This window comes from Ictidomys tridecemlineatus, chromosome 10 (assembly GCF_052094955.1).
Source record: "Ictidomys tridecemlineatus isolate mIctTri1 chromosome 10, mIctTri1.hap1, whole genome shotgun sequence".
NCBI lineage: Eukaryota > Metazoa > Chordata > Mammalia > Rodentia > Sciuridae > Ictidomys > Ictidomys tridecemlineatus.
The window spans coordinates 118,923,680-118,946,358 of record NC_135486.1 but is presented as its reverse complement, the minus strand read 5'-3'; the positions used below and the strand labels follow the sequence as shown (position 1 = coordinate 118,946,358).

The following is a 22,679-nucleotide window of genomic DNA, read 5'->3' as shown; positions in this document are numbered from 1 at the left end:
GCGTGGGACGTGGTTTGTCAGCATCCCATCCCGGTGACAAAATGACTGAGATAATCCCCTTAAGAGGGAAGGGGCATTTGGGGCCACAATTGGGAAGGTTTCTACCTGCAGTTCATCACCTGGGAGGCCTTTGGGCATGTGACAAGGCAGCCACCATGGGGGGAACTTATGGACCAGGAAGGAAAAGAAGAGAAAGCTGAGGGGCCATGCAGCCTTGTGCGGTTGGAAGACGTCCAACAAGGTCCCGGCTCTTAAAACTGCCACCACCTCCAGAGAGCACCAAGCTGGGAACCAAGCCTCATCCCAAGGTCTCCCTTCTCTTCCAAATGGTCACCTCTTCCAAAGACAAGGGCCGCCTTCCCCCTACCACCGTCCCCCGGGTTAGATGCTTCTAGAATCTGGCAAAGGGCTTACTGCATGGTAGAAGTCTATGACCTTGGCACTTTCTGTCCCTTCAACCCCGGTTACAGTCAGCTTCCCATCACTGTGACCAAAAGACCCAACAAGAGCAATTAGAGGAGGAGAGTCTGTCGGGGGCTCGAAGACTAGAGGTTCAGTCCATGGACAGCCGGCTCCGTGGCTCCTGGCCTGGGGTGAGGAGGACATCCTGGCTGAAGGGTGCAGGGGACGAAAGCAGCTAAGGACACGGCAGCCAGGGAGCAGACAGAGAGCTCGGCCCACGGTGGGGCAAAACATAAACTCCAAAGGCACAGCCCAGCCTCCATCTTTTCCCTGCCACTCCAGTCGCCCCCCAGCTGGTTCAGACTAGTGGGTGAGTCCCCTGATTAGGTCAGACCTCAAAATCCAGTCATGTCACCTCTGAAAAAAATTGTACAATGTCTCACACGTGAGCTTTGGGGGGACACCTCTGATCTAAACCGTGGCAGTTCCCATACCTCCAAGGAACACCATCTGTGTTGTTTTTCCTCCTTCAAAGTCATCACGACTCCTCCCGTGCCCACGTCTCCCGGCGTCCTCTCCAGGAAGAGAGCAGACCCCCCCCCCCCGACAGGAGGACGTGGCAGAGCAGACGCCATCAAAACTGCAGCCTGTGGCCACAGCCTCCCGCCTGCTTTTGTAAATCACGTTTTGCTGGATGACGTCCACGCACATTTGTTGATGTATTGTCTGCGGCTGCTGCATGCGCCGCAGCGGGGCCCAGCAGCTATTCCGAGCGCGGGCTCCTGCCAAACCAACAAGCGTCGCTTTCTGGCTCTTTGCAGAAACAAAGTTCCTGACCCCGGGTTTCAGAGGCAAAGGCAGAAACGCAAAATCGGAGCCGACTCAACTCCTGGCCCTGCAGAGAGCCGTAAGTAGCCGGGGACAGTGTCTTCACCCCTCTGAATTGTGGCTTTTTGTCTCCAAAAAGGAGAGGCTCAGACCTATTTAGCAAGGTGGTGACAGAGACTGCGTCGAATACAGGAAAGCCGTTCTAGAGGGGTGGTCCGCACGATGCCCGCTCCACATGTCCCCCCTGCCTGGCCTGGCCTGTGCCCACGCCCTCCACCTCTGAGCTTCTTGGAAAGCCGCTGCAGATGCCAGCTGCCTGGGCACCAGCCCCTCCTCATCTGCAGCCACATTCCTCCCCACGTGACTTGCACTGTTCCCCCACGGAAATGGCCAGCACCTTTCCCTATCCTGATGTTGGTTTTGGCCATCGGACTTGCCTTGGTCAAAAGAACGCGGTAGAAGATGTTGCGTCCAGCTCCAAGCCAAGGACGCGAGACACCTCGTGAATCTGCTCTTGTCTTCCTGGGTCTTTGTCATCAATATAAAAGGAACAGGTCCCAGTCAACCTACTGGGCCCAGGAAAGTAGAGTCTCTTGAGCTCAGCCTCCACCGTTCAGCCCCCAGCCCACCCAGGGACGCCCCAGGAGCCCAGCGAGGCTCAGTCTACATCACCCAGCCCCAAGCTGACCCACAGATCTATGAGACTAACTGTTTGCCTTCACTAGCGACTTCTGTGGCTTGGGACATGGCAATTTGGGGTCAATAGTCAACTGAAACCCTACCACTTCAGGACACAATTCAAATTCCACCTCCTTTGCGTTCAGATCTTCCCTTCCTCACTTTCTAGCGATATTGTTTGGGGCACAAGTGGCGTAGACTCAGTCTCCCAAACATGGACAGCCATGAGAATCACCTGGGGACAATTTTAAACTTACCAGTGAGGAACCTTGGCTTCCGTCCTGCTAAATATTTATGTCTGAAAATATCTTGGTTTGTTTCAGGTTTCTAGAACAAAACACCTGAGACTGAGTGAATTACAGTCAGTAGAGTTCATTTGGCTCATGGTTCTGAGGCTGGAGAGTCTCAGAACATGGTACTGGCTCTGGTCGGGAGTGACAGGCTGTCATCACGTGGCGGAAGGGCTAGCGGGAGACGAAGAGTGAACAGGAAGTGCCCACAGGAGCCAGACTGACTCTTTTCTCAGGAGCATCCTCCTGAAAACTAACCCCCTCCCAAGATATTGGCACGAATCCATTCATGTGGACAGAGCCTCATGACCCAGCCACCTCTAAATGTCCCACCCTTTAATATTGTCACAACCACAGTTAAATTCCAACATGAAATACGTAAATGATCATGTGCTACTCCAAGGTCTTTTAAAAACCTATTTCCAAAAAAAAAAAAAACCAAAATTCAATATGAGTTTTGGGGGGATATTTAAACCATAGCAATGAATATTTGTAAATTCCTCCAAATTCCCCAACATGATGGCGGGGGGTGGGTAGGCAGAGAGAGAATATGGAAGCCAAGATCTGGTCTCAGAACTGAAAACGGTTTCAGAGTCTCCTTCCAGACAGGAGGGGACCTGAGAGAAGTCAGGAGACCTCCTGTTCCCACAGCGGTTTCCCTTGCCCACCTAGAGGGCCGCCGCCCTCATTAGGAGTGCAGTCCACAGGAGTGGTGGCCACACACCTGGACCCAGGAAGACGAGGCCATCTGCACCTTCACCAAAGACTATGATGGTCCCTGGTAGGGATGGGGTCAAAAGGTAAGGTGGACTCTCTTCATGAGAAGCTGGCTCTTTCTAACTGTGGACCTTCGGGGTGATTCAAATTAGAATTCCCCGTCCTTCTTGGTTGGAACCCATGGGTTCACAGGCCAGAGGAGGGTCTAGAAGTGAGCTCTAATGTAGGTAACCTCCACAGGCAAGTGCGTCTTTCATTAAAATCAAAAGTAAGGCACACAAGTAAGTCATTCTGAATTATAAATTTAATTTAATAGCTTCTGAGGGAAGCCAATGTTGAGTCTCTCTTCTGCCCGGGCAGAACTTTTGGTGGTCACCAGGTGGTCGTGAGCTGCCATACATTCCCCAGCCCCTGAACACAGGCAGAGCCATGAGACCGAGCCTGACCCAGGGAAAGTCACAAGTGCTGGGACTCACCATGACTATCACGAAACACCGGAAGCAGGCTACTACACAGGACGGATCCTTTGCTTCATATTCTGGAGGCCCAAAGCCTAGGCGCTTCATACGGAGACGGTCTTCTTGCTGGAAAGTCCAAAAAATAAATAAATGGGTATAAAAGAAAATTTTCATAGAACTACAAATGGAAGCTAAGAAATCCACCACCATTTGGGAACACACTCACACACCTCTTTCAGAACTTGATGAACAATCTACACACACGTCAGACTTGAGCCAGACAAATAGCCCACTTGGTGAAAAGCGCACGTACAGACCACCACACCCAAGGGAACCCACAGACGTGTACCAATACCGGCCACAGGGAGGCCGTGAGGCAGCAGCCCCGGAACCGTCTGCAAATTGCAAAAATCAATAACAAAGAGATGCCTGGAAAATAGACAGGTGTGTTGGGAATCAGAGCATTCAGCAGGGAGACCGAGAAAGGATTCATCAAAGTGTTTGATCTACGGTGGATGCGAGTTCAACAGGCCAGGAGTGGGGGACACCTAGGGGGAGGAAGCAGCTTGGGGGCAGGTTTGGAGATCAGCCAGTGTCGGGGGCAGCTGAAATGACAGACTCACAGGCTCTGAAAGACAGACGGAGCCTGGGAGATGGACTCTGAACATCACTCGTCAGCAGCTGGAGATGCAGGGGGGCTCAGGGAGGCAGACGTGGCTGGGTCACAGCCCTGGCTCTGCCAGTCCCTCACCCAGAGAGGTTCAGCAGCAGCTCCAACTATGGTGGGCAGAACCGGCTGGGAGGCTGCATCCCCCAGGTTCCCAGTCGCTCCAGGCCAGGGACTCCACATGGTGGTCTCACCTGTGTGGGCTTCTGGTCCCTCTGTGGGTGCTGCTCTGCCCGTGTCTCTAGGGAAGGCGTTTCTGTACACACAGAGCATCCTCTAGGGAAACCAGAGGATGGTCCCAGGGGACAATATGGTGGCTTCATCCAAGAACCAAGCGCGAGGATGGAAAGGGAAGTGCCCAGAAATCGGCCAGAGGTTTGGAGTGGCGGTTCTAGCAGTATTAGGTAGGTCCCCTGCAGTGAAAAGAAACCATTAGGGGATCCTGGTGTCCCAGCAGTACTGGAAGATGACCCCCTAGACAAGGATGAGCTGTCACTCACAGGTTCATGGGACACACAAAGCCAGAGAGGGAGCTCAACACCGGCCCCTTAAACACCACCCTGGGTCTGGTCCAATAGCGATGTGGGTGGTTCCCAGTGGCATTGCTCTGCCCATCCTCCCCTGGGACACCCAAAGGAGGCAGGATCAAGAAAAACACTGTGTTAGTTGTGTTAGTTAGTCAGCTTTCCCTTGCTGTGACAAACTACCCAAGGAAAACGAGTTCAAGGAACAAAGACTGATTTGGGCTCACAGTTAGAGAGGTGCCAGTTCATGGTCGGCCAATGCCATGGCTCTGAGCCTGAGATGAGGCAGAACATCATGGCGGAAGGGGGTGGGGGAGGGAAGCAGCTCAGCTCATGACAGAAAGCAGAAGGAAAGAAAGAGAGAGGGAAGGGATCAGGGACAAGATGCACCCTTCAAGGACATGACCCAGCAAACTCCCTCCTCCAATGAGGGACTGCCACCTCCCTAGGGCACCAGAGTTGGGGACACTAAGCCTTCAACACATGAGCCTTTCAGAGACATTCTGGGACCAAACTATAATAAGCACCCACCATGGAACTGTGTGAGCATGAACGGACCTGCCCTTTTTCCCCTTAATGGACATTCAATATTCGCACTTATTTATGGGGCATTGTGTGGTCATTTAATATATGCCTGCCATAGGTAATGATCAAATCAGAGTAATTAGCATTTCCACCTCCTTCAACATTCATCATTTCTATGTGTCGGGAGCCTTCTAACTCTTCCCTCCTACTTATTTTGAAATAGATAATAAATTGCTGTAGACTCTGGCTACCGAGACAGAGTTCAATGAGAGGAATTAGTTCTCGAGTTCCGTGGGACAAGTTTGCTTTTATTGACTTTGGGTAGAACATAAATTCACAATTGACAAAGTAATAAAGTTTGTGAACGGCGAGAACGAGGAAGTCTAGCTCTTTGAAAATGAGAAGAGAAAGAGGTGAGATCCAAGGTAAATAGCTTCCCACCATTACCCCCTTTCGGTTGCGATTTTTTGTGCTTTAATCATCGGCAGCCTGGACACGGTTCGTGCCATGAAGACAAGGCTCTGGACGAACCCAAGGATAATGGACGTGAAATGCTATTATATTTAATATTCCAACACCCTCAATGCAGAGCAGCCAGAGATCAAGGACTTTGCAAATTGATTATTTCTCGTTCCAACCCACACCATGAAATGGGCTTTCTAAATCACAGTGACATGTCCCAACATTTTCTTTATTAAGATAATTCTATTTTATTTCTTGGATCCGTGCAGCCTAAGCAAAAGTTTTATAAGTATTTAAGAGAAAAAATTAGGCCAGAAAATGCTGGTAGCCACCAGTCGTGAGATGGAGCTCTACTGAGAGCCGCCTTTGAATCTTCTTGCCTTTGGGACACAAATTGGGCCCTTCCTTGGAGGGAAAATTTGCATCCCTGGGAGCCCGTGTGTCCTTTTGGATTTGCATTTTCTGTTTTATTGCCAGATTTAAAAAGAGAAAGTCCCTGCTTTGAAATGTGCTCGTTAAGTTCCCTCTGAATTGAGTCTTCACAGTCCGTAGTAAAAATGAAGCAAATTGTTGATAACTCGCCTACGGTTTCTCCGGGTGGACCGCTAATTGCTTGAAGGACTGATCATCTGCAGAAACCACTTTCCACCCTTGTTTTGGTCTCCAAAGAAATCTATGAATGCATGAAGACCATGCTCCCTGGAAATGACTGAGGCCTTTGTTAGTCACAAGGAGCAACGCATGCGGTGTGGCCGGAGGTCACGTCCACTGGAGGGCCACAGCCCCCTCAGCACCTTGCCTGGCACTTTTCCTGTGCATTTGCTGAGTTCCAGGAAGGGACCTCCACCTCTGGCCCCGTGGTGTTTCTGCTCTTGGGCAGGTGGATGGCTCCTTCCCAGGAAAAGCTTTCTGTGGTATTGCTCCCTGGTGGACGCTCACGGTTGACTAATGACCAAGAGAACCATCGGTTCTAACCATTTACCTCCGGAAAGCATCACTCTTGACGTGATCCTTTAATTCTCAAAACGCCTTCGACTGACGGGAACATGCAATTTCACTTTCAAAGTTGATTGCAAATTATTTTCTGATTGCAGATTTATTTTGTTTGTGACAAAACGCGTCCCACTAATTGCTAAAATAATCTTGTGGGAACTTGCAGCGGAACACCTCGTTTATTAACCCACTGTATTTTCTCCCTAATCCCTGTTTGCGTCTCTTTATTTATTTTAAACACCTATTTACAGGATCATTAATCCTCATCAATAGCGTCTGGAACCCTGGAACAGAGCAGTCAATGCCCTCTGCCTGCTCACCCCGCGGCCCTCCTGGGGTCAAGGGCCCAAGGGACCTCTCAGCTTGATCTACAAGGGGTGACGGCAAACCACGGAAGAGAACCTCATGAACCTCGCTGATCCACAGAGAAATATCCATTCTCCGTTTGCCTGTGGGCAGCCAGAAATTTTTAATTTTCCTTTTTTTGGGGGGGGTGGGTGGTAATTAGGGATTGAACCCCGGGGTGCTTATCCACTGAGCCCCATCCCCAGCCCCTTTTTATATTTTATCTAGAGACAGGGTCTCACTGAGTTGCCTAGCGCCTCACTAAGTTGCTGAGGCTGGCTTTGAACTCGCAATCCTCTTCCTCAGCCTCCCGAGACACTGGATGACAGGTGTGCACCCCTGCACCCGGCTGGAGATTTTCTTTCTCTTTCATTGCACTGGAGATGGGAGAAAGCGGAATTGCACATAAATGCTCATTTTTCTAGGGGTTTATCCACGATTGCAGGAAATAATTGATTTCTCCTAAATACCCATCCGGGAGATGACTTAAGTTTTATTTCTTAAATGTTGTTAAGGTTAAGATACATCACGCCAGAACCAGGGGCCTGTCTTAGAGATTCTTTCGTGGAGGTGGCTTGACACATGTCAGCCAGTGACAGGTGCCCACGAACCTTGTTAGCAGAGCCTGCCCCCAACCCGAGGCTCGGCAGAGAGAAGGAGCGCGGGCTCTAGCGGCTGAATAAATGACCATGCGACAGTTCCTCTGGGTCTGTTACAAGACGGACATTCTCAAGACAGGACTTTGATGGACTCAAATTTCCTCGCTCTTCTTGGCCAAAGTTCATGTCAGGTTGACCTTAATTCATTTACAGTTTTGGATGCTCTTCAAGGCCAGCTTCGCCCGCCCCCTCCTTCCTGGCAGGCTCCTGTGCCCGCCGCACAACCCTTTTCTGGATCTGGCAGTGAATTGCCCATAATTACCCTTAATGTCCTCCCGGAGCAAAGACACGACGCACACTAAAAGCCAAAGTAGAAGGTTAACTACAAACTGCGCGGTCACATAATTACCTCCCAATTATCCCTTTCAACACGTGGGGATGGAGGGGAGACATGAAGCCCAGTGCTGCATGGGTGTCAGTCAGTCCCTGGCTGATGAGGGTGACGTGGGTGTCGGGAGAGGTGGGAGAAAAGCAGGTAGGCCGTGGGGGAATGACCGCCAGGCAGCGCTGGTGACGTCATTCCCGACAGTGTGGGACTTCTTTCAAGTTCCTCAGGTGGTTGCTCTCTGCAGAGGGTAAGCAAGAGCCCCCACCCCGCTGGGGAAGGTGCTCTACTGAACCCTGCGGAACTCTCCGGAGGGCGTATCAGGAGCTTAGCTGAGATCCCCGAGACCAGGAGTTCCTCTGGGTTGACCGGTCAGTCTCTGTCGGGAACGAACAGGGTGCTGTCTGGGGTGGGCTGCCCGGCAGGCCTGGGAACAGGCTGCTCCAGGGTAGCCTTGCCGCAGAGATGATGGACCCGGATGGACTCAGGATGATGGACCCAGAGGATTCTGACCTTCCTCTCAGCCAAGAGCATGGCACGGGGGCTTAGAAGTGACTCCAGGGAACAGCGAGAGTCAGTTGAGGTCACTGTGTGCCAGCTTCATCCCATGGACGTCAATCAAGGCCACTCTGGATCAACCAGGATTTCAGCAGCAAGCAAACCAGTATCCACAATGTCACCTTTTCTTTTGAATTCCCTCTTGTTCTCTTTCATCCAGTTAGCAGATATCATCCTAAATTGTAACTCCTGTGACAATATTGGCCACTATGGGCATCAATTGCTCACTACATAACCAACCATCCCAAGCCTCAGGGGCTTGTGACGGCCCCTTCTGTCCAGTCTCCTGGTTCTGTTGCACGGGTGGGATCAACGGTCGGGTCTCTGGCAGGGCGTCTCTGGGGTTGTATTCAGAGCAGCTCCCAGGACCTGAGCACCCACCTGGGTTCGGTGTCTGAGCTGACCTGTGCTCCTGGCTGGCCACTGATGCTGGCTATGGACTGGGAGATCAAATGGAGCAGGGTACCTGCGTGTGGCTTCTGCGTTTAGCTCGGGCTCATCGTAGCCTGGCATCTGAGTCCTAAGAAGAGGTACTCCAAACGACCACCAGGCTTCTTGGGACCTAGCCTCAGAAACCCCCAAAGCTACTCTGATGCATTCTACTGTCTTAGGAAGTCACTAAGGGCCAGCCCAGATTCAAGCCTCAGCAGGACTGAAGTCCCTCCCGCTGAGAAAGAGTGGACCGTCCCTGATGGGGCTGGGGCCCCTACAGCCCACTTCCCGGAGGCTCGCCCACCCCGTTCAACTCAAGTCCCACTGTCAGCGAGTCAGGGTCACTGACGTCCACTTCCCCTGGGGGCAGCCCGACAGCCATGTCAGGTGCCGTGTCTGCCTTGCCTGCCCCCCACGCTGCTGTTAAGAAGTCCCAGCAGGCTTTGTGATGCACTCCCCAGGAGCAGTGGCCCCAGGGCAAGGTCCAGAGGAAATAAAGATGGTCAGAGCAGAAACCCCTTCAGTTGGTGGGAGTATTTCGGGGGAGATGACCGTGACTGAGGATCAGGAAGATCACTTGGGGTTACGACGCAGCGGGCGGAGGCCAGGGTAACTGGGTCCAAAGGAGAATCCTAGACAAGCCGTCCTCTGTTGTCCATTGAAACGGGAGAGCAGCCTGCGGGTTAGGAGCTGGGTAGGTAGCAGACCGCGTGGAAGGCCTGAGATGCCCAAGATGGCCCTGATGGCTCCATCGGCCCTGCCTGAGAAGGAAAGAGAAGTTCTTACTCCAAACAGGCTCTGAAGGGCCCAGGCAGCCGCAGCCACGTCCCCCATCGAGGGCCCAGGATCCGTCCAGCACTTTCCAAAGGCAGCCTCGCTCGGCAAGTTGCGGCTGCGGCTGTCACAGAGCCAGCGTGCCCCAGATAAGCCTTTTATAAGGCCGGCTGTTCCATTTTGTTTCACATAATTTATTGCTCAGTACGTATCGATAACACGATTGTCAGCCCAACAGACATTTTCCATTTTAATAGTTCGCATGAGATGCCGCATTATTGATCCTACGCCACTAAATAAAAAACTCATTTGTCGGGGGAACACAGAATGACTTTTAATGGACACAGCCAAACACCTGCTACTAGTTAGGGAAGAAAAATAACCATCCAGCCACTCGCACACTGGAAGTGGCCTCCAAATTCCCTGATTAGGGGATCAGCGGGCCTCCAGGAGGACCGGAGGGGCTGCCTCCAAATGCCCAGCGCAGAAAGAGCCGCCCTTGCCAGGCACCTGCCGCGGGAGGGACCCTCCCTCGTTTTCTGTCCTCGTCATCTGCATTCTCCTGAGAAGCCCGGGTGGCACCTGGGGAAGCAGGGGAGAGGGGAAGCTGCTCAGTGGACATCGGCCTCTCACCCAGTGGAGGTCTGATGGCCGCTCGGGGAGTTCAGGGCTTTGGGTCAACGTCGCCGCTGTCCTCCCTGTTTTTCCCACAGGGCCACAAGACACCTGCCAGGTCAGCGACCCACCCGTCGTTTAAGCTGAGGACATTCGAAGAGCAGGGGTGACCTGAGTGACTTGAGCGTGTTGAGGTTTGGTGTGAGGTGTCTCTGGAGAAGCTCGTGTGTGAGACAACGCAGGGGTGTTCAGAGGAGAGGTGGCCAGGTTAGGAGAGCTGTGACCTCCTGGGTGGAGAGTCATCTGGATGGGTTGCTGGGTGGTAATGGTCAGCAGGTGCTGTGGCTGGAGGAGGAGGGTCACTGGGGACGTGCCCTTGGGGATGGTATTTTGTCTCTAACACCTCCTTCTCCCTCTCTCTCTCTCTCTCTCTCTCTCTCTCTCTCTCTCTCTCTCTCTCTCTCCTTCTCTCTCTCCCCCCTCTCTCTATCTCTCTCTCCCTCCCTCTCTCTATCTCTCTCTCCCTCCCTCTCTCTGTCTCCTTTTCTCTCTTTCTCTCTCCCTCCCTCCCTCTCTCTCTATGTCTCTCTCTCCCTCCCTCCCTCTCTCCCTCTCTCCCTCCCTTCCTCTCCCTCCCTCCCTCCCTCTCTCTCCCTCTCTCCCTCCCCTCCCCTCCCTCCCTCCTCCCTCTCTCTCTCCCCCCTCTCTATCTTTCTCTCTCCCTCCCTCCCTCTCTCTCCCTCTCTCCCTCCCTTCCTCTCCCTCCCTCCCTCCCCCTCTCTCCCTCTCTCCCTCCCTTCCCCTCCCTCCCTTCCTCCCTCTCTCTCTCTCCCCCCTCTCTATCTTTCTCTCTCCCTCCCTCTCTCTCCCCCCCTCTTCCTCTCTCTCTCCCCCCTCTCTCTCTCCCTCCCTCTCTCTGTCTCCTTTTCTGTCTCTCTCCCTCCCTCCCTCTCTCTCTCTCTCCCTCCCTCCCTCTCTCTCCCTCTCTCCCTCCCTTCCCCTCCCTCCGTCCCTCCCTCCCTCCCTCTCTCCCCTCCCACTCTCTATCTCTCTCTCTCCCTCCCTTCCTCTCTCTCTCTCTCTCTCTCTCTCTCTCTCTCTCTCTCTCTCTCTCACCCCCTCCCTCCCCAGCAGCCTCGTGGCTGAGCGACTCTCCTCTGCCATGATGCTCTGCCTCCCCTTGGGCCCAGAGCCATGGAGTTGGCCAGCCGTAAACTGAACCTCTGAAACTGTGAGCCAAAAATAAGCTTTTCCTCCTCTAAGTTCTCATCAGGAATTTTGGTCACAGCCGTGAGAAGCTGACTGACGCTCTTACCCCATGTTCTAGGAGGGAGGGGAGACGCCTGAGTCCTGACCTGCTGGGTTCCAAGATGTTTTCCTACCGAGCCTGAACCTCACTAGACCCCAGGCACCAGGTCACGGCCTTCAGTGTGTCCTTCGAGACGCCCGTGTGGAGTCCCAACCTCCGCGCCTCAAAGTGTGACGACTGTCCGGAGACACCGTGCAGAAAGAAACCAGGGCCGTGTCGGTAGGCCCCCCCGACATGACCGATACCTTGTGAGGAGAGGAGGTTTGGGCACAGACACCCAGGCAGCCAGGGGAGGACAGCCGTCTGCAGGCCCCGGACAGAGGCCCCAGGGAAGCCAACCTGGACCTGGGACTCCAGGCTCCCGACCTGTACGACGCCTCATTTCTGTTTCTCTCCTGATTATCTTCTCTCTTCGGGAATCCATCCCTCCCATGCATCCACACGGGCAAGACCTGGGTGCCGCCAGGAAACCACCTGGCGGGCGGGGGGCTGCTGGACCCTGGTCAGAGGTCCCCAGGGTGCAGTCCTGGGGGCGGCCCAGCAGAACCGCCTGGCAACGTGTAAAAGCTGTGGATTCCCTGGTCCTGCGGAGTCAGAGCCTCGGTGGGGATGAGCACTGTGTCTGCACGGGCCTTCTAGGGGATTCTGACGCTCCAACTACGGACCTGCTGATCTCCCTGTGGTGATGGAAGCCTGTCTCTGTGTTTCCCCTCATCTCCAGAGGCAGACCGTGAGGAAGGCCCAGGACAGTCCAGTCAGAGCCACCCTCTGGTAGGCCACACGGGGCTCCACTGGCAAAGGCCACACCTCCAAATGCACACACCCCCCAAGGAGGGGCCAGTGGAATTGGAGAGGGTTCCCTGCAGCTCCCGAAGGCTCATCAGACCCCAGTGAGGCCTTCCTGGAATCGCTCAGCAGATGAGGATCACTCGGCTCTAGCACCCAGCCGGGATGAGCAAAATCAGAAGCATGATGGCCGCCCACAGTCCTCCCCTGCTGGAGGTGGACGACTCCACTCCCTGACCAGCAGGCACATAGGAGAGCCGAGCACTGTCTGGGGAGCAGGAGGATCAGCCACCTTCAGTGTAGACTTTAGCAAGTGGAGACCATTATGGAAGGGCCAGAGGCTGTGGGCATCCTTGAGGGTCGGCGCTGGGCTCCACGGTTCTTCTCCTTAGGCCTCGGTTTCCTCATCCAAGACGGGGGTGGGTACCAAGCCCTCTGCTTCACAGGGTGGTCATCAGGACAAAATGACTTGCTGTTTCTCGAGTGCTCAGAGCAATGCCTGGAGCATGGTTAAAACCCAAAGCTGTAGCTCTTCCTATCTGCCCGTGAGGACAAACGAGCAGGATCCCCTCCCCTCCCCATGAATTCCTGAGGACACTGGTTTTCAAGATTTCTTGATCATTTCTTACCATAAAAATAATACACCTTACACCACAACCCAGTGCATCCAAAGATCCATACATTTGCATGATAAATGCTTCCCAAGCAAAATGTGACACCTGTATGCAGATTTCTGACATTCTTTCAGAAGTGGGGCCCAGTGAGAGGTCCTTAGTTCAACTGAGACTTGTCCTCAGAAGGGACTGTGGGACCCATCTCTCTGTCTCTCTCTCTGGCTTCCCATTTTGGAATGCGAAGTCTCCTTCCACACAAGCTCCTGCCATTTCCATATGGCATGGGGCACTTGCCAGAGCTGGCACTGTGCTGGTTGGATATGCAGTCTCTGAAATTGTGAGCTAAACAAAAAAAAAAAAAAAACCTCTTTTCATTTTAAAGTTAGCCTGCCTCTGGCATTTCATTATAGTAATGAAAAATGGAGTGACCCAGCCTCCAAATTCAACTCTTCTTTTTTTTCTGTCTGTTAGCAACCAATCTTGAAAGTTTGCTATTTCTCCATTGTGTGCTGCTTACTGAGGTCAGTGTAATTCCCCTCTCCTGTTGCAGACTCCGGCTTTGTATGTCAGCATGCAAACTTGGATGATCATGGAGTGGCTTTGAGGAGACTGACAAGCCGCGATGTGAGAGCCTTCTGGTATTAACCATGCAGGGCGCCCCGCGCCCTGCTCTCCTGATGCATAGCTGCTGTGAGCTGCCGCCAGCTCATCCCAGGCAACAAGTTTTCTGTGACAGCTGCTCTTGTCCACACAGAGCCCAGTCTGGGGAGACGGTCATCCAATTTGACAAACTGACAAGACAGGGCTGTCAATCTCCGGGACGGGTGAGGAACTGCTGTGAGTGACAGGATCTATGGGTCACTATGAATCTGGTGGTTGGTGCGCTCAGTTGCTGACAGCTGAGAAAGCGCTCTTTGGATGGTTCAAAGCCTGCACATTTGTCACCTCTACTGGCCCGAGAAGCACATAAAGGTGACTGACAGGCGTATGTATTTCATTCCGGATGTGACAGGCCCCGCCAAGGCTTGTGATGAGTCTTTATGTTGCCGCTGACAAAGTGGCCACAGCCCTGGCCACTCAGCCTGACCTCGGGCTCCCAGGTCACTTGGAAGAGCCAAGAGCTGCCTGCAGTCACGGATGCACAGGCATCTTTTAGCGCCACTCTGTAAAAGAAGAGCAGCATCCAAGGACACCTAAGAGCAGAGACCTGAGGGCCAGCGGACTCTGGGAGCGCAGTCGTGGACACGGGTCCTGCTCACGGCCAGCTCGGTGACGTTGAGACGTGCCGAAGCCTCCAATCCCTGGGCATTCTGACTCCAGCTGGGTGGGGTGGGGTCTGGAATTCAAGATGTTTAACAGCTCTCTGGGGATGGAGCTGCCCAGGAGGGCTCAGCAGCCCTCTGACAGCCTGGGTTCAAATCCAGACACCGCCACTCTGGTGTGCAACCTTGGGCACAGCACTTAATTTTTCCTGGTTTGTAAAAATGAGAGTGTGATTCCTAACCCCCAGCTCAGGGGGCGCTTACCAGGCTGAAAGGAGTTATGGGCTACACTGCCTGATAGAGAAATGTCCCCAAAGGACCATGGGTTAAGCAGGCTTGCTCCCCAGAGCAGTGGTTTGGGGAGGTGGTAGAAACTTTGAGAGTTGGAGCCTGACACTGCCTGATAGAGAGCGCAAGATCAATAGATGTTGGCTCTTCCAATTATTTAGGGATTGCCTATGTTTAAGGAGATGCCTGACCAAATCCTGCAGCCCTGAGCTACCTCTAACCTGGGTGCATGAGAGAGAAGTAAAGATCAACTCTGATGTGTTTGGCCCAAGCAGCTGGAAGAAGGTTTTATTTTGTTTCATCTTGATGTTCAGCACTTGCAATGAGCCCATCATACAGATGAGAAGCCAAGGCTCAGAGCAGTGTGATAAACTGCTCCAGACCAGAAGGTCTCGGCCCAGTGCCATCAGACGGAGGAGTCCGGACGCTACACGTGGGGAAACACGTGTATCTCCACTGAAAACCCTTGTTCAATTCTGCTTCAGTGTAGGATGTTGAACAGTGAAAACTGACAAGAAAACACAATATGAGAAATGACAGGGCACCCATGATCCATTTTCTCCAACAAATAAATTGCAAGGAAAACCAAAAGGAAGTGGGAGAGAAACTATGATTTACAATAACTGTCTCAGTCCATTTTCTGCTACTATAACCAAACACTTGAGACTGAGTCATTTATAAAAAATAGAGGTTTATTTTGCTCATGGTTTTGGAGGCTGGGAAGCCCAAGAGCAGCGTCTTGGTGCAGTGTCTGTGGGGCCCCTGGGGGGTGGGGGTGCTTCTTGCTGCATCACATCATAGCAAAGAGCAGCACACGGCAACATAGAGCAGGCACGCTGGCTTAAGACCAGGGATTGAACCCAGGGGTGCTTAGCCACTGAGCCACATCCTCAGCCTTTTTTATTTTTTCTTTTGAGACAGGGTCTTCCTAAATTGCTTAGAGCCTTGCTAAGTTACTGAGGCTGGCTTTGAACTTGTGATTCTCCTATCTCAGCCACCCAAGCTGCTGGGATTACATGCCTGACTTGGACTCTCTTTTTAAAAAAGCCACTGCATTAGTCAGCTTTCGGTTACTGTAACAAAATACTTGAGGTAACAACTGATAACCAGGAAGGGTTAGTTTTGGTTCACAGTTTCAGAGGTCTCAATCTTACGTTGGTTGGACCTGCTGCTTTTCAGATCCTGATGGGGGTGCAACACATCATGGTGGGAGCACAAACCTGCTCCTCCTGTGGTGGCACACGGAAAGAAGAGGAGAAAGGGACCAAGGCCCAAATACCTCCCTCAAGGGCACACCTCAATGGCCAGATCCCCCAGCAGGCTCCAACTCTCAAAGTCTCTACCACCTCCCAAAACCACTGCTCTGGGGAGCAAGCCTGCTTAACCCATGGTCCTTTGGGGACATTTCAGATCCAACTGGTAGCAGCCAATCATCCTATCTTAGGGGCCCCTGGCCTCAGGACCTCATCCAATCCCAATCACCTCCCAAAGGACCCGCCTCCAAAAGCCGTTGACCCAGGAATTTGGGGCTAAGTTTCCAGGACATGAACTTAGGGGACCCCACCAAGCCACAGCAGCAACACATGTGACTGGGAATTAACTGGATCCCGAGTCAAACAAACACACCCACAAAACGACCTAGGAGTCGGGACACTGCTGGACACCGACCCACCTGGCCACCTGCCGACTGCTCCGCACGCTGGTCAACAGAGCCAAGGGGCAGCCACCCACGGGCATGACCATGAGGCCGGGAGAAGGAAGAGTGAGGGGTCCAGAGAGAGAGTCGGCTAAGATGCCACGAGGTCTGTGGAGGGGTCGGCCTCCAAGCATCGGGGAAGCCCAGGTCGATAGGATTCTTCTTGGCTTCATCTTGTTGCTCGGCACTTGCGATGCGCCCATTCCCCAGATGAAAATTGAGGTTCAACGAATTTAAGTAACCCACACGAGATCAGAAGCCCCTGGGAACCTTGAGCTCAGGAGTCCAGCTCCGTCCTTCCCAGGGGGAATAGTGTGAGCTCAGCCGCGCTCGGCTCTGAGGCCCTTCACCATAGCAGAGGCTTCCAGCTGTGCTTGGCCAAGTCCCAGGGCCTCCTGCCCAGGATCTCCTTGGAGGCAGCACATGGGACCCCTGCAACCCTAACACCCCAGCTCTGAGTCTTCTGGGGGATCATAGTAACTGAAGACCCTTGAACAGCCCTCACCTGTGACCTTCCTGGTCACCTCCCCTCAGCCAGCTGCCCTCGGCTCCCCAGCCAGGACCCGGCTGGACGTGGCAAACAGCCTCTTCTCTACAAGCTGAGCACAGACACCGAGATTCCCCTGAAACCCAGACTCGAGTCTCACAAAGCACATAAAACTCGCGCGTCGCCGCTCTCCTTTGCCTTATTAGAAAGGACACTGCGGAGGTAAACTTCGTGCCATAAATCTCCTCGTTCACAAATGGCAGTCGTACATCTCCGTGATGGATCTGGTGATTATGGATTGTTCCTACTACTTACTGGGCTAATGAGGAAGACATCACTCAGCCGAGAGTGTCAGCCAGGTGTGCAGTTCTTAGGCGGGAAGGGACGTCTGAGCTCATCTCCAAATGGGAGACACCTGCTGAGCAGAGTGGAGTGTTGGGACACGGTGCATCCTCCAGGATGGGCTTCTCCAGGAACACATCCGCCAGGGAGGTGGCAGACACCAGCTCCTCACCCCCGGCGTCGCCTCTCCCTGAACCCCTGCCGCCACTTATTTTGGACCTGCAGTTGGGCGGGGCTCCGTGGGGACACTCCTCTCTGCTCCAGGACACCTGGGCACAGCCCGTGTCCACCACTCTGGAGACTTCTTCCCTTCTTCCCACGGGCCTTGGCAGACCAATGCAGATGCTCTGTCACCACCGCAGAAGGGGACGTGGGGTCCTTGGTAAAGGCGGGAGGCATTGAGGGCGGCCAAACACACGTGGGCTTGGCACGGAAGTCCACTGACCCGTCCTGCGCGCTGACCGTATCTGCTCTCGGACCAGGAATCTGTACTGTGGCGCTTTGGTCTTCCAAATATTGACCACCCTGTGGTTAAAGAATACGGTTACCCAAAAACCATATTTGTTAATCTCATCGCCGGTCTCGTCAGAAAAGCTGTTCCGTGTGGAGAAGCTGCCAATCTCGTGGCAGCCGATACAAGTTTCCCAAAAGCCTGATAATCCCTGAAAAGCCTGAATATTAGCATTGGTGAGGAATCCTGTGGATGGTTGTACCTGAAGTGACAGATCACGCTGCTCATTTCCAAGGAAATGGTGCCACAACTTCTCCGGCAGTTGCTCTTTCCATTTAAAATGGGTTCCGCAAATTCGAAAAAAAAAAAAAAAAAATCTTTTTTTCTAGTTTAGCCACAGCTCAAGCCACCACACCTGTGTGGCTCCTCAACGTGACTGCTTGCTTCAGTGGGCGTTTGGTCACTCTGAAGAGTAGGTGCACATGTTCCCCAAGGTCAAGATTAATCAAGTCAGTAAACTGAACGGCCTCCTCGGGACACAGTGAAACTGGCCTGTTCATTCCCTACTGGCGCCTGGTGGTAAAGAACGCAGTGAGACCTGTGCAGTCAGATGCCGAGTAAGCACCCTCGTCTGAATCGTGAGGTACAAACGTGAACTCAGTGAACACAGTCAATAACGTGCTAGAACGCTCGTTGAGGTGGTTTGACTCTGTGTACGTCCTGACAGCGTCTCAGGCACCCTCGGGGTTCCCTGGGCCACTCTTTGGGAACTGCTGATGGAATGCACTAGTTTCCGTTTGCAGATGAAGACCCTGGGGCCCAGAGAGCTGATGACCAACTCCAGCCTCTGGAGTTTTCTTGCGGCTTGTGAGAGGTTGGACCCGCCAGGAAGCAGGTTCTAAGTTGTAGTTCAGCGCACAGTAGTTCCCTCTTATGCTCAGGGGAGACACTTGAAGACACCAGTCAATGCTGTAGCTGTGACCAAAGCCTGTATATCCTGTGGTATATACAGGCTTTTTTTTTCCCCTATATGTGCCTACGATAAAGTTTAACTTGTAACACACACAGTAAGAGACCAACAGCAATAACTAATAATAAAATAGAACAATTATGACAATGTTCTCTAATAAAAGTGATGTGAATGGGGTCTCTGGCTCTCAAAATGTCTTATTATGCTGTATTTACCCTTCTTGTCACGATCTGAGATGATACAGCACCTATGTGGTGAGTTGAAGGGAGGTGAATAAACGACACAGGCATTGTGACTTGGCATTAGCACTGTGGGGTGACTGACAGGAAGGTAGCGTACACAGAGTGGATACTCTGACAAAGGGATGACGAACCTTTCAAAATTGCCCTGAATTGGACTCAGATGGCTTGTTCTGGGCATCCCCATCTTGATCTCACTGGAAGTAGGTCACCAGGGATGGACTTAACCAGCTGAGGAGGCCCTCTGAGCAGGGCTCGTCACTGAGGACTGTCCACTGATATCTGTCTCAGCAGCTGGACATTCAGATATTCATTGAAAGTGTCTGGGAAGCAGGTCCCTGAGTTTCTCATTAATAAATTGCTTCCTGGGTGGATAAAGAATTAAGAATGCATATCACGTGGAAGTGCCCAGCAGGGCTCAACATCTTTGAATCCTGACTTCCCAAGGTCACCCAGGGCATCTGTGACCACGACGGTCCTTGGACCCCAGTGCCCTGTTTTCCAGACCCATTCTTCTCTCTTTTGCCTTGCCCTGAGCACGAGGCTGGCACAGGCCGAGTGCCCAGCCAGGCTCACTCGCACGGCTTCTTGCTGAGAGTTCATCTGCACCACAAGGACTCTGCCCGCGGAGTCCACAGGCCACAGCTTCTGCCTGGATCCACCAACTCGAGAGCTTGAGGATCTCACTGACTATAAACTCAAAGCCACCTCCTGCTTCCAAGGGGTCCCCAGGTTCCTTGGGACCCAGATAAAATATTCTACTCGCTGGCACAAAAGCCTCTGAGAATGACTCACGACAGGGCACAACGGGTGACTTTGTGTGAGTGACCACCAGTAGGCAACAAGGCAGGGCTGTCCTCGCCCAGGCTCGGCTCAGACGAGAGCTGGGGGTGGCTCTGTGACACTAGAGGGCACGCTGGCTCTGGGCACTCAGCCCACAGCGGCTTCCAGACACCACCCGCCCATGCCTGTGTCCTGCACAACCCCACAAGGTCAGCCTTCCAAAACCCCCTGGGGGCGTCCGTCACCTCTGAAACCTGCATCTCTCTGGGCCACCACAAGGAGGGCCAGCGCCTGCCACTCCCCGAGGCTCTGCACCTGCTGCTCACATGGGACACTCACACTGCCCCCAGCCAGCCTGGCCCCCCAGCTCCCTCTGCAGCCGTCCTGATCTTGCGGCCCTCAACCAGAACCTGACACCCCAGAGCAGCTCCAGCCCCCAGGACAGCTCAGGACCCTCCTCCAGGAAGCCTGCCTGACCTTCTCCCCCTGTGGGCTCCACGTGTGTGGCTTCAACCCACCGTGGGTCAGAACTACGCGAGTCAAACCGTGCTCAAGACAGACAGACAGACGAGGCAGTGGCCAATCAGAATGCTGCACATCACTTCCCCTCCTCGATGTCACTTCCTGTCCTGTGGCCACAGGCACACCTGCCCAAGTGGCTGGCGGTGCGTGGCCTCATGAACCATCTTTGGTCGGGGCTGCTGCCCAGTTCTAGAGTCACCACTATATTTGTCGTGACTTTCTCTTTCCACCCGCAGAACCTGGGAGGGTCTCGTGCCAGACAGACGCTCAGCTCTCTCTCTCGGTGAGAATGACCATAGGTAGAGAGCAGCTGCTGTTCCTGGGCTGCGCGTGGGCACTGTGCCAAGCACACGAACCTGGACCATCTCGTGGATCCTGCCAAATAGGTGACCAGACCCACTTTGCAGATGAGAAATGAAATCCTAGGGAGATGAATTTATGGAAGGTGTCACAGCAAATTAGATTTAAATCCCAGGCAGCCGAGAGCCAGGGGAGAAATGACACCTTCACCTCCTCTCCTCAGGAATCGGCCTCTGGCCCGCATACAGGCCTCGTCTGTGGGGCAGGGCCGTGGGGTGCCAGGGATTGCACTCAGGGGCACTCAACCACTGAGCCACGTCCCCAGCCATATTTTGTATTTTATTTACAGACAGGGTCTCCCTGAGTTACTTAGCGCCTTGCCATTACTGAGGCTGGCTCTGAACTTGAGATCCTCCAGCCTCGGCCTCCCGAGCTGCTGGGATCACAGGCGTGCACCACCAGGCCAAGCTTCTGGACTCTTTGCAGTCCTGGGGATGGAACCCAGGGCCTTCCGCATACTAGGCAAGTGCTCTGCCACTGAGCTACGCCCCAGCCCGCCTGCTGCCTCTTTTAATGGAGTCATATGTCACCCAGAGATGGATCCCCAGCATCAACATTCCTGCCTCCATGGGCCTTCTGTTTTCACAAGAAGTGACCATCTCACTCGAGAGTCCTTGACTGCAGCCAGTGAGCTACCTGGCCACAATGTCCAACCCCGGACGAAGCCCAAAAATAAAGTCCCCAAAGCCCTTCCTAGAAATATTCACCTCACACAGGTGCTTGTGCACGGCGTGACCACAGGCGGCCGGGCTAGACCCTGGGGCCTCAGATCCTGGCAGCAAGCCTGGGTTTGGAGTCCCTCCCCAGGTGGAAGATGTCTTTGGAGACCTCGGGCTTTCCTTCCCAACCCCCCCCCCCGCCGTCCCCCTTTTCCTGACGCTGGGATGAGGCTGAAATGAGAAGGTTTGCAAAGGACACGTCCTCTCTAGAAGCTCAGGAGACGGGAGCTATAATTAGGCACGATTGTCACTGGCCCTGCGCCAGGGTGCCTGAAAGGGTCCCAGAGGAAACTGGGAAGAACCCAGGAGAAGGTGGATGGCCCAGGCCCCTGCCACCCAAGGCTCCTCTCTTCCCTGCCCCCTCTGCTCTGTCACCTCCACCTCTGTCCTCCCCTCCCATTTGACTCTGGGGATCTCATCTGGACATAATGAACGCGCTAAGTGGAGGCCGAGATTAATGCTCTGTTGCGGTTCTTCTACGCACCTCATTTATCCTAATGGAGCGCTAATGCGATATTTTAAAAGTTAATACTGTAATATGTATCTCAATTAACTCGCTCTCGAGTGGAGGCTGGGGGCCAGCTGCAGGGCCCAGGGCCAATGGCAGGATCTCACAGGGAGCCTGGGAGGGGCGGAGGAAGGGGGAGGCCCAGCTGGGCCTGAAGCGTGGGGGAGGGCGGGCTGCAGGAGGACCTCCCGAGTGGGAGACTTCCAGCCTTCATTACATTAATGACACAGCCTCAAGGTCCTGCTGTCCTTATGGGAAATGAATTTCTCGGCAAACTCTCCAGCGGCGTTTCTCAAAATTGCCTTTGAGTGCCAGAAGCTCTCCAAGAAGGTCAGAGGACACCGTGGGGCCCACGCAGGGTCTCTGCTGCGGGGCTGGGGATTGGGGGGGAGGGGGCGGGGTGGTCGGAGGAAGGGCAGGAGGAGGGTGTCCTCTTCTGTCAACGCGCCCGCGCCTCGTGGCTTCCTGTTCCCAGTGATCACTTACTAAGCAAAGCCTGGCTACTTACGGGGCCGTTATCGCGGGGGTCCACGAACCCCGGAGCAAACGGTTGTGCAGGGGGATCACGCCATTGTTCAAGGGCCTTTTACTTCAAAGACCCCTCCCTCTCCTCCAGGCCGGCTGATTAGCTGGGAATCACAGGGGGTCCCCAGCAAGCACGACAGGGACAGGGACAGGGACCCAGGCTGCAGGCATGGGGTTTAGCACGACTATGGTCACACCAAACGTCCCTGCAAATGACACCTCCCCACGGAAGGCCGAATTCCCCAGGAAAGCAGATTGACAGCGGGCCTTCGGAGAAAGCGTGTTCTCCCTGAGAAGTGCCGGCCTCTAAGGATTTCTGGGCACACTGGATAGAGAAGGGGCCTCAGAGCCGTCCCTGGCTCCACTAATCGGCTTGGTGTGACGAGCCGTGCTGTAGGAAGGTCACGCCTGCCCCTGGTTAACAGAGCCCAGAGGGACCCTTCTGTGGCTCTCACTAATCCTACTGAAACGACAGAGAGACACAGCCACCGTTTGAGGAGGGCCTTTGTGTCCTCTCCTGTGTTGGCACCTCGTCCACCTCGCCTAGTGACCTCTGTCTTTCTTGT

General features: G+C 53.7%; 1 long non-coding RNA gene across 1 annotated transcript in view; it reads right to left on the bottom strand.

Moving 5' to 3' along the window:
* LOC110598468 (uncharacterized) overlaps window positions 1–4,678 on the bottom strand; it is a 48,454-nt gene extending 43,776 nt beyond the window's left edge. The window contains exons 1-2 of the long non-coding RNA XR_005730702.2: window positions 4,235–4,678; window positions 3,392–3,499 (exon numbers count right to left, since the gene is read on the bottom strand). This is a non-coding gene — a long non-coding RNA (uncharacterized LOC110598468). The remainder of the gene's footprint in view (window positions 1–3,391; window positions 3,500–4,234) is intronic.
* Window positions 4,679–22,679: the final 18,001 nt, after the last annotated feature.